Raw genomic sequence first — 13,031 nt, 5'->3', positions numbered from 1 at the left:
CATTGGCATACAGTGCACAACTTCACAATTTGCTGTAACATGAAATTCGCAAACACTGTGAACCTGGAAGGTGATGGTTCAGAATTTAACAAGGACCTAACAAGGTTCGTGAATGGACCAACGAATGATTCATGAAATTTAACAAAGGCATTTCTGAAATGATTAATTTAGCTAGGATAGATGTAGAGACACAAATTCACATCTCTGTTTGCATTTCAATATACTATAGATCGCTTTTCTATTATATCCTAAAATACTTGCGTCTTCGTTCATATTTAATAAACTCTATCTTGTTCCGGTGTTAAGATAGTTTCTTTATTTACTTCACTCAAGACTGTATGCTGTATTCTTGCCTCAGTATTGACCAAACTCGGTTTGGTGCCAGCTTATATCACTTGAGCTGCTTTTTCAGGAAGTGAATCTCTCCACCTGTTACGTCAAAATAATCTGTTCATGCTTAGTTCGAAAGGAATCCTGTTAATATCATCCCAAATTCAGGCTCGGTTATTTTGTATTTATTCACTGGAAATGAACAGAATATGACTGATCTGTTCTTGGTGGAGTGGGAGAGGGAGTTAAAGTGTTCAGCCACTGGGCCGTGGGGTTGCTTGGCATGGGTGTCCCAGAGATGTTCTCTGAAATGATCAGCAAGTTAGTGTCCTGTCTCCCTGATGTAGAGGAGACCACATCAGGTGGAACAGACACAGCAGATGACATTTGTGGAAGTATAGATAAATTTCTCTGGATCATTTGGGGCCTTTTCGGAGGTGAGGGGGAGGTGTGGGCGCAGAGTTTGCACTTCCTGTGGTGGCAAGGGAAGGTGATAGGTGTGGGGAGTGGGCTGGTGGAGGGGCATGGACCTGACGAGGGAGTCGCGGAGGGAATGGTGCCACCGGAATGCAGATAGGGGTAGGGAGCGAAATGTACCCGAGTTATGGGGTCTGTTTACAGGCGGTGGAAGCAGCGGAGGATGATATGATGTATGCAAGGTCGGTGCATTGGAAGTTGAGGACCAGGAGGGCTCCCTGTTGAGATTGCAGGAATGGGGTTCAAGGGCATCATCCACCACGTGGGAGGGGAAATTGCAATTTTTGAAAAAGGAGGTTATCTGGGATATTTTATGGTGGAACTGCTCCTCCTGGGAGCAGGTGCGGTGGAGGCAGAGAAATTGACAATAAAGGGATGGCATTTTTACAGGAGGTCGGGTGGGAGGAGTGTCGTCCAGGTAGCTGTGGGAGTCAGAAGGCTTGTAGTAAATGTTTAGTTGGTCACTGGAGATAGAGGTGGAGAGGTCTAGGAAAGGGAGGGAGGTGTCCGAGATGGTCCCTCTGAAGTTTAGGTCAGGGTGGAAGGTCTTATTAAAGTTGATGAACTGTTCAACCTCCTAGTGGTAGCATGAGGTGGCATTGATACAGTCATCAATGTAGCGGTGGTAAAGGTGGGCAATGGTACTAGTGTAGCTGTGGAAGATTGACTGTTCCACATATCTGACGAAGAGGCAGGCATACTTGGGGTCCATATAGGGGTCCATGGCTACCCCTTTGGTTTGGAGGAAGTGGGAGGATTGAAAGGAAATGTAGTTGAGGTTGAGCATGTACTGCTTGGGTTGGGGTGACAGGAAGAAGGCCTACATCATGGCGTTTGGATGTGTACACGGCCTGGACATTCTGTTCATTCTGGGGCTTATCAATTGTTTGCAGTTATTATGGAACTGCAAGTGCAATGGCTGGGAACTCGGAGAAACCAATGATTAGGTCTTCTGCATGAAGCAAATTTTGACCAGAACATTTAAACACCACAAAGCTCGCTGTAGGAAATGCCAGAACTGCAACTTTTAATAATATTTGAAACTTTGTTAAAAATAGGGATTTTTAGTCATAGTTTCTGAAATAATCAAGAAAATAATTAACCGTTAGAACAAGCTCTTTCAAAGAGAGAGGATTTGCAAAGTTTGAAACCATACAGTGCTGTGGTTTATTTGAATTCAATGTCGGTCAGAGTTAGATACAGCCAAGGTGATCTCTCCATATATTGATTCTGTTAATCTGACACACCGACATACCTGTCTGTACAAAACTGTATTATTTGTTTAGTTGATTAAAATTTAGGAAACAGATCAAACAGAATGTATTCAGCTGGGAAGGTGATGGATACAGAAGACAGAATCAAAAACTGGGAACATTAAATCTGAAGAGAGAGTAACAAGGAGTACAAGATCAAAGACATGACAAGGTGCATGTCGATATGTTCCAGACGCTAGTGTTTCGAATGAGCTTGTTCGATGGTCGAGAGACTCGTCCAATGACGGCCTGGACTCAGACCACACGGTGGCACAGTGGTTAGCACTGTTGCCTCACAGCGCCTGAGATCCGCGTTCAATTCCCGCCACAGGCGACTGACTGTGCACATTCTCCCCGTGTCTGCGTGGGTTTCCTCCGGGTGCTCCGGTTTCCTCCACAGTCCAAAGATGTGCAGGTTAGGTGAATTGGCCATGCTAAATTGCCCCTAGTGTTAGGTAAGGGGTAAATGTAGGGATATGGGTGGGTTGCGCTTTGGCGGGGCGGTGTGGAATTGTTGGGCCGAAGGGCCTGTTTCCACACTGTAAGTAATCTAATCTAATCTAAACCATGAAACAGAGATCGAAATGTCGATTTGCAAATGTCACTTCGATGTGATCACTTCACACTCTGTGTCCTGATATTGCCTACATTGGCAGATGTTTCCGCCAGATTGCATCCCCTGGGTTTATTTTCTGATCAGAAGTGAGATGTGTGGCTTGCTGCTGGCACATAGAAACAGGAAGTTGTGCGCCAGCTGAGAATGATACATCAGGCGCTACTTTCCGTATTATCAGCACAAACAGTCTTCCTACCTCTGAGGGTGAACACCCACTGACAGGGTCAAGAACAAACGGACAGATTGCTGTAGGTCTCAGCATTGTAATCAATTCCATTCCCATTTCCCAGAATGAAACAGAAGAGACACAAGATTATTTCAGCTAGAGTAAATTATCTATCTGTCAGAGAGATAAGAAGAGTTACCATCGGGTGAAAGGAGCTAAATGACAATATGTAGTTTCGCTCATAAACCTGTGTTTAAATGTAGAAAGCTTGGGTGAAGTTAATAAATAAATCTAAGAGACAGCATTCATTAAAAGTTGGAAAAGTAAAGTTTAAACAATAAAATTCAGCATGGTAACTCTTCTTATCTCTCTGACAGATAATTTACTCTAGCTGAAATAATCTTGTGTCTCTTCTGTTTCATTCTGGGAAATGGGAATGGAATTAAATACAATGTTGAGACCTACAGCAATCTGTCCGTTTGTTCTTGACACTGTGGAAGTGATATCATATCGGAAGTGGTTGATTCTGTTTTTCGGAGAGGCAATGAGATGTGACATCGGGTGTAAAAAGTGGATGTAATGCTTCTTGACTTCAATCAGGTTTTTGACCAGATCTTGCATCTTCAATAAGGTAAGGGTTCATGGGATCTGGTGCAGTTTGGCAAATGCATCGAAGGTTTATTTGTTGGCAGAAGGTAATGGTCGAAGGTAGTCATTGTGAAGACATCTTGTGTCCAGTAGCTTACTATATGACTTGGTGCTGGATCCTTTGCTGTTTGCAGCATATATGAATAGTTTAGTCAAGAATGGAGCAAATGTGATTAGTAAGTTAAAAGATGAGGTGAAAAACGTTTGGTTTTGCAATTAGTGAGGAGGAAAGCGAGTGTGACATCAATGACCTCGCCTGTCGGAGAGAAGAATTGAAAACAGAACATTATATCCTAAAGTCTGTGAAGTAAAGCATTTTCGAGACTAACAAGTTAAGCGAATATATGATGTATTGTTGGAATCTACAAAATACAAACGATAAGCGATCTTCAGGAATCCTGAAGAAGGGCTCATGCCCGAAACGTCGATTCTCCTGCTCCTTGGATGCTGCCTGACCTGCTGCACTTTTCCAGCAACACATTTTCAGCTCTGATCTCCAGCATCTGCAGTCCTCACTTTCTCCTCGATATTGTGGCTAGACCATTAATTCAGGAAGCTGGGGTCTGAGCCCACAGTGCTGCCACATTGAGTCATGAATTAAGGTTGATAATTAAACAACTCATTGAAGGAATAAGCTCCACAGATATTCCCTTGCTCTGCTTTGGAAAGAACAACACATCAGCGCAAAAGTTAAGGCTGAAGCATTCACAGCAACCTTCAGCCAGATGTGCCAACTGTCTGATCCATCTCAGCATCTTCCATAGATCACCAATATTACAGATACCTGTCAGCAGAGAATTCCCTTCGCTCCACGTGAAATCAAGACACTGTTGGGCGAGTGGCACTGGTTACTGTAAATGCTATGGAGCCTGACAAAATTCTGGCAATAATACTGATGACTTGTGCTAGCCAAGCACTCCCGGTACAGCTACAACACTGGCATGGACAATGTGGAAAATAGGCCAGGCATGTCCTGGGCACAGAAAACAGGTCAAACCACCCTGGTGAATTATTGCCACATCAGTCCATGCTCAATCATGAGTTAGGTGTAGGAAAGTGCTTTCCACAGTGCTATCAAGCAGCACTATCTCAGCAATAACCTGCGTAAATGTGGGTCATGCAAGGCCTATTCAGCTCATGACTGAATTACAGACTTGATTTAAACATGGTCAAAGAACTGAATTCTAGAAATGAGGGGAGAGTGACAGCCCTTCACATTAAGGTCACATTCGACAGAGTGTGATATTATGGAGTCCTAGCAAAACCAAATTCAATGGGTATCAGTTGACAACCTCCCTGCTGCCTGCAGTCAGACCTCCCACATTGGAAGATGGCTCTGCTGGTTAGAGGTCAGTCGTCTCAGCCAAAGCAAATCTCTGTTGGAGTTCCTAAAGAAAGTGTTCTTGGCCCAATCATGTTCCGCTGCTTCAGCAATGACCTTCCCTCCATCAGAAGGTCAGAAGTGAAATCTGCATTTATCTAGCACTTTTTCTGTGACTCCTCAGTCCACATTCAAACGCAACAAAATCTGGACAATATCCAGACTTCAGCTGACAACTGACAAATAGCATTCACACCACAAAACTGCGAGACGAAGACCATTGACAATAGGAGTGAATCTAACCAAAACCCCTTGACATTCAATATTGTTACCATCAGTGAATCCCTCACTATCGACATCCTGGGTTTTATTGTTCATTAGAAATTGAGCTGGACACTCCATATAAATACAATGGTTGTTACAACAGGACAGAGGTGAGGAATACTGCAGCGAGTAACTCACCCTTCTGACTTGCAAAATCAATTGACTATTTAAGAGACAGAAGTCAGGAGAGTAATAGCACAGCTCGCCCCTTGGCTGGATAGGAGCACCTTCAACTGCACTCAAGAAGTTAGGCATTGTCCAGGACAAAGCATCCCACTTGATCAGCAGCACATCCACAAGCGTCCATTGCCTCCATATCTGACGCTTAGTACCAGCCGTATGCTGAAAAATGAGTTGCTGGAAAAGTGCAGCAGGTTAGGCAGCATCCAAGGAGCAGGAAAATCAACGTTTCAGGCATAAGCCCTTCTTCAGGCATACCTGCCATATGCACGATCTAAAATACTGCACTGCAGAAACTTAGCCACTTCCTTAGAAAGTACCTTCCCACTACCACTTGCATCTCGATGGACAAGAACAGCAGATACATGGGAACAGCATCACTGTAAGGTCCTCTCTAATCCACTCCTGACATGGAAATATATCATCGATCCTTTACTGTAATTGGGTCAAAATCTGGAACTCCCTTCCTCAGGCAATTTTGGAACATGTTATTTCAGAAAGGCAGCTTACTGCCATCTTCTGAAGGACACCTACAGACAACTGAAAGCAACCACCGTGTTCCATGAGTCAATAAAAAAAATCATTCAAGCTAACATGACAGTTTGAGAAAGTGGTTGAGGAGGCATTATGGGTATGTAATAAGCAATCAAAAGGTTTGGAGCAAAGTTCCAGAATCAATCTCTACCATGGTAGCTTCAATTAATGAAAGAGTATGAAATGAAAATGCTGGGGTAATGAATGATAATCACAGACCTACTAAAGTTTTGAAACACGTTACATGGTTCAGTATTGTCCTTCAGAGGAGGATGTGTGACTTTCCTACCTGTTCAACAAGAAGGCGATGGTTCCTTTCCTGCGACGAACCTGACTAAGAAAGTGAGGACTGCAGGTGCTGGAGATCAGAGTTGAGAGTGTAGTGCTGGAAAAGCACGGCAGGTCAGGCAGCATCCAAGGAGCAGGAGAATCAACGTTCCAGGCATAACAACTTCATCAGGTATCTTAATGAAGACCTCATGCCCGAAACGCCGATTCTCCTGTTCCGGATGCTGCCTGACCTGCTGTACTTTTCCAGCACTACAGTCTCGACTGAGAAGCCATTTGGTTGTAATAAAGCTTAAGAAAGATCAACCATAATTAGCCAAGCAAGTTGGCAGTCCTTCAAAAAGGTAGCTGATGACCACCTTCTTGGGATATGTGACTAACTTTTTCATAAGTCAGTGCAGAATTCAAAAATGCAAATTATGGTGAGTCAGGCTGTTCAGAGTCCGGTACACATTTAAGATTGATGATTGGATGCAAAGTCTCCTGTGGTGTTGCTGTGAACAGCAAGAGAGTTCTTGCCAGTATTGCACTCCAATAATTGTTCATGAAGTAAAGTGTCAGATTTATTGCATTTCTGTGCTTTCTGTGCATTTCCCACATTAGGATCACAGTGGTGATATCATGAGACCAGGATTCTCGAACTCCAGTTTGATGTTGAATGGCCAGGGTTTGGAATACCATCGTTTGCCCAGGGTGAAATTTAAATTTAAAGAAATCCTGGAATCGGAAAGAAAGCCAAATGGAGACCATGTAGCCCGAGTCAATGGAAAAATACAAAAACAGCTGCTGCACGAATGCCAAGGCATCTGTCACCTTTCCATGGTCTGGCCGACATGAGATTCCAGACCCACTGGGAAGTAACTGACTGTGTTCTGAAGTGGCTTTAGCAAGTTATTCAATGGACAATTGGGGATAGGGACTCATCGCTGACCCTAACCAGAAAGTAGTACGTGTAACAAAACCTCACAACAACTATATCAATTAAATGCAATTGTTGCGGCAGTTCCTGATGTCATTTCAAGTATTTCATGTGAATGTTCTAACACACAGTTTGAGTGATGCTGCACCGTCTAAACGGACTACAATATAAATCATTGGTCATTCAGAGTAGATCAGTTTAACATTTAAGTTTAATTGCAGAATTTTCAGCACTGAATTTTTAACCTAAATAAAAGTTTTCAATCAATAAAATCTGTTGCAATTCGTCTTCATAAATTTGTATTCACTTCTACAAATGGTCAATATTCTTAAAACATACTTGTTTCGATTTGAATCTTACCAACAAATCACTTTGTTCATCTGGTTTTGCTGTCATCATCACTTCTTTGAAGCCAATTAAGCATTTATGTAAATAAACACAGAAATAGAATTCTCAGAATAGATTACAGAACCACAAAACCCTAATTTATATTTCCCCACAAGCACAGCACACGAATTGTGGAAAAAATGCAAATAACTCAATGGATTCCAATACTAATTGATGTTAGGACTTTTTAACACATAAGTTGTATGACTGTTGAATGACAGAGGTATCAGTTGTCATGTTTCGTCAAAAGTCTATAATTCAGAGATACATTGGCACAGCTAATATTTCTGTCTCTATTTTTCTCTCTTCCCCTCCTGCCTTCTCCCCTTTTTTCTTTATATCTGATGCCGTGTTTTGCCTCTCCACAATCGGAAGATGTTTTCCTTAATAACCTGAAGCCAACACCTCACCAACATATCCTCTCAGCCAAATTCATCCATTTCATTAGAGGGATTTGAGTCAAGATTTTCTCAAAAATCTGTCTGAGTATTGAGTGATCTGGAAATACTTGATAGGAATGAGGCTGCAAGACTGTGATAGCGTTTTCATTGTATCTCAGCAGTATTATTCTTGGCTGAGGAATGTTTAATGGTTCAGGGCAATGCTTATTTAGACTATAATTAACCTTTACTGCACATCTCATGGAATGTTTAATATTGTAGAGGTCGATTTATTCTGTATCAACTCTGTGTTGTACCTTCTCTGGGAGGGTTTTTTTTTAGGGAACCCTGGATGCAGCTCTACTCTATGTCTAAACTAAAATATATTTGACATGATTGCATTGGACAGCACAATATAGAGGGAGATTTACCCAGCACATTACATGAGCTGTACAATCACAGAAAACATTTGATGTAGCCGTGTAAAGGGGCTTGGACTCCTACCCACTGTCTTTCTGGTTTTGAAATGCTTGATACCAGAATAAAAAGGGAACAACACTATGCACCGAAACGTTGTTATACGTGCAGATTATCATCTACAGGCACATACGCAAATCATCTATGAACAACCCTTGCAGTGTTTAATGGATGAGTGCTGAGAGAGCTTTAATATGCAATACGTGTCTATTCCATGCAACATATGCCGACAGTGTGCTTGATATGGTAGTTTAAATGTAGTTTTGATTTGTCTTTAACCTTTTCTTTGACAGTCGTGGTTGTGTTTGACAAATATCCAACAGAACTGGAGGACTCTATGACTATAAATGCAGTCACTGCATTCGAGGAAGAATGCAATGCCATCAAACAGGGAGAAAGATGATCCCTGTCTTTTTTCATGATGAGGAGAGATTGAAGCAGCTGGGCTTCAAACATGAAATTTAAATGAGGCCTATATAATTCTGAAAAGAGTAACTTAGAGCAAAGGTCAATGATAGGGAACCAGAAGCAGCTTGTTCAGCCAATGGAGTTTGGTCTTCCAAACAATGACATCAGGGCTGAACTGATAATCCTCACCTCCAATTTCCAGCGTTTTAACTGTAAGCATTGATTCAATTACCAAATCAAATTCTGTCCATTTCAGCCTTCGAAATACTGAATGACCCAACCTCGACAGTCTTCGGTGGAAATGAATTCCACAGATTCACTACATTCTGGAAGACAAATTCTCTTCTGCCTGAAATTTGTGACCTCTAATTCAGAGATTCTACTCCCTGGTCCGAAACTCTCCCACAAGGAGAAACAACATTTCTGCATTTACACCATCAAGTTTCCTGAAAATAATAGATGTTTCAGAAAGTCAGTACTGAATCTTCTATGTTCCCAAATGACTCAATCTCTACTCTCAAGACAGTCCCTGCATCCTCAGGATCAGTCGACTAAACCTCGTGTGGATTGTCTCACATTCCAGTGTACATTTCCTTTGTGATATGAATCCAAAGAACAATTCACAGTATTCCAGCTGTGGTAAGAATAGAGGTTTTTTTCAGTTTTAACAAAGATTATAATCATACAGACATCCAGCAAAGAAACAGACCCTTCGGACCAACTGCACTGACCAGATATCCCAATCTGACTGAGTACCATTTGCCAAACATTTGGCCCATCTTCCTCTAAATGTTACCTGTTCATACACCCATCCAGCTGCCTTTTAAATGCAGTAATTGAACCCGCCTCCACCACTACCACTGGCAGCTTTAACCATACAGACAACCATGAAAAGGTTACCCCTCAGGTTCTTTTCAAACGTTTCTCCTCTCACCTTAATCCGCTGTCCTCTAGTTTTGGACTCTCCCACTCGAGGAAAAAGGCCTTGGCTATTCACCATATCAATGCCCCCCATGATTTTATAGGTCTTGTTCAGGCCACTCCTCAGCCTCCTTTCCTCTCACTGCAGGGAAAAGAAAAGTCCCAACCTATTCAGCCTCACCTTATACCTTAAACACTCCAGTTCCAGCATCATTCTTGGAAATCTTTTCTACACCCTCTCAAGTTTCACAAAATCCTTCATAGGAATGGTCAGCCAGATTTGTCTGTAATAATTCTAAATGTGGCCTCACAAACGTTCTGTAGAGCTGAGACATGATATCTCGACTCCTCCACTTAATGTTATGACCGATGAAGGAAAGCATGCCAAACACCATCTTCCCCACTCTGTCTCCCTGCAACTCCACTTTCAAGGAATGATGCATCTGCACGCTTTGGTTTCTTTGCTCAGCAACACTCCCCAAGGCCCAGCCATTAATTGTGTAAGTCCTGCCCTGGTTTGCCTTACAAAAACGCAACACCTACATTTATTTAATGAAGCATGGGTTCATGAAAGGCAAGTCATCTTGAACTGATTTATTGGAATTCTTTAAGGTTATAACGAGCGTGGTAGACAATGGGGAACTGGTGAACGTGGTGTATCTGGATTTCCAAAAGGCATCCAGCAAGGTGCTGCACAAAAGGCTGCTGCATAAGATAAAGATGCATAGTGTTACGGGCAATGCATTAGCATGGACAGAAGAATGGTTAACTAACAGAATGCAAATATTGGGGATCAATGGGTGTTTTTCTGGTTGACAATCAGTGGCTAGTGATGTGTCTCAGGGATCAGTGTTGAGACAGCAATTATTTACAATTGTTGGGACTGCAATTGTTTACAATTCAGATAGATTGCTTCAAGTTAGAGAACCAAGTGTAGAGTGTTGTAATTCACAGAAGCCACTTAAATGAGTGATAGGGCAAAGTGTGCAGAAGGATTTCGACAGGCTAAGTGAGTGGGCAAGGGTCTGGCAGATGGAGTACAATGTTAGTAAATGTGAGGTCATCCATTTTGGTAGGAACAATAACAAAGTGGACTACTTTAAAATGGTGAAAAATTACAGAATGCTGCTGTGCAGGGGGACCTGGGTGTTCTTGTGCATGAAACACAAAAGCATGGTTTGCGAGTACAGCAGCTAATTAGGAAGAAAAAAGGAATAATGTCCTTCATTGCCAGTGGATAGAGTTTAAAATTAGGAGCTGCAGCTGTATAGGGCGCTGGTGTGGCCACACCTGGAGTACTCTGTACACTCTTCATCGCCTTACATGAGATGGCACTGGGGGTGGGGTTTGCTGAGGAGGTTGACTGTGTTGATTCTGGATATGAGGGGGTGGGCTTACGAGGAGAGATTGATCAGACTGGGATTATACTCATTGGAATTCAGAAGAATGGGGGACCGGGTTTGTAAAATTATAAATGGGATAGATAAGACAGAAGCAGGGAGGCTCGAAGTTTGGGAGAAGATTTGAAGCTCGGGTGCTCGTTGTGGTTGTGTTTGCCGAGCTGGGAATTTGTGTTGCAAACATTTCATCGCCTGTCTTGGTGACATCCTCAGTGCTTGGGAGCCTCCTGTGAAGCGCTTCTGTGACGTTTCCTCCGGTATTTATATTGATTGATATCTGCCGCTTCCGGTGGTCAGTTCCAGCTTTTCGTTGCAGTGGTCGCTATATTGGGTCCAGGTCGATGTGTTTGTTGATAGAATCTGTGGATGAGTGCCATGCCTCTAGGAATTCCCTGGCTGTTCTCTGTTTAGCTTGTCCTATAATAGTCGTGTTGTCCCAGTCGAACTCATGGTGCTTGTCATCTGCATGTGTGGCTACTAAGGATAGCTGGTCAAGCCAAAGTCTTCACCCAAAGGGTTGTGAATCTCTGGAATCCCCTGCCTAGTGAAGCAGCTGAGGTTAACCTGTTGAATGTTTTAAAGGTGAAGATAGATTTGTGAACAGTAAAGGAATGAAGGGTTATCGTGAGGGGTGGGTAAGTGGAGTCTCAGTCCATTGAAAGATGATCCACGATATTATTGAAAAGCAGAGCTGACTCATGGAGTCAGATGGCCTCCTCCTGATTGTATTTCTTATGTTCGGATGTTGTTATGTTCTAACAGGCCTCCAATTCAAAAAGTAATGCTCTCTGACTACTAAATAAAAACTGAAAGAACTGTGGATGCTGTGTATCAGAAACAAAAGCAGAAACTGCTGGAAATGCTCAGAAGGTCTGGCAGCATCTCTGGGGTGAAAGGCTCACCAGTTTATGGTTCCCTGGCTTTTCCATCCAACTTTCTTCAATAATGCTGCCACATTAGTCACTCTCCAGTCTTCTGGCATCTCATCTATGATTATCAACGATACAAATATCTCAGCAAGGGGTCCAGGAATCTCTTCCCTAGCTTCCCACAAAGTTCTGGGAAATACCTAATCAGGTCTCCAGGATTTATTTCCATTTTTCTACTTTAGACCTCCAACATCTCCTTTTCTGTAAAATGAACTCATTTTTAGATCACATTATTTATTTCCCAAGTTTCTTCGCTTCCATGCTCCTGTCTACTGTAAATATTGATGCAAAATATTTGCTTAGTGTCTCTGCCATCCCCTGTGGTTCCATGCATGGAAAGCCATGTTGATCTTTAAGGGCTGTATTCTCTCCTTAGTTATTCTTTTAACCTTCAAATAATTTTGGAATCTTTTCGGATTCTCCTTAATTCTATTTTATGTCCTCTTTTTTCCCTCATGATTTCCTGTTTAAGTATACTCCGACTGCCCTTATACCCTTCTCAGGATTCACTCAATCCCAGCTGTCTATATCGGATGAATGCCCCCTTCTTTTTCTGGACAGGAGTTACAATTTCCCTCATCAATGTGCTTTTCCCATGCCTTGCCCTTCACACAAACAGAAACATACCATCACTGAACTCTCATTGTCTCATTCTTAAAGACCTCCCACTTGTCAGCCGTCCCTTTACCTGTGAATAACCTCCCCCAACCGACTTCTCAAAGTCTAATACCATCAAAACTGGCCACACTCTAATTTGAAACTTTCATTTTTAAATCAATTCTATCCTTTCTCATCATTATTATTAAACCAATAGAATTATGATCACTTTCCCTGAAGCGTGCCCCTATGGACACCTCAGTCACTTGCCCTGCCTTGGTTCCCAACAGAAGGTCAAGTATTGCGAACTGTCTTGTAGGTGCATCTACATATTGAATAACAACATTTTCTTGTGCACACTTAACCAATTTCTCCACATTCCAAGATCTTAACACTACCCCAAACTCTGTTTCGAAAGTTAAAATTCACTATCATTATCCGTTTTTTTCTTACAGATAGCGTAATCGCTTGTAAAT

Source organism: Chiloscyllium punctatum, unplaced genomic scaffold (assembly GCF_047496795.1).
Source record: "Chiloscyllium punctatum isolate Juve2018m unplaced genomic scaffold, sChiPun1.3 scaffold_886, whole genome shotgun sequence".
Taxonomy (NCBI): domain Eukaryota; kingdom Metazoa; phylum Chordata; class Chondrichthyes; order Orectolobiformes; family Hemiscylliidae; genus Chiloscyllium; species Chiloscyllium punctatum.
This window is presented reverse-complemented; position numbering follows the sequence as displayed.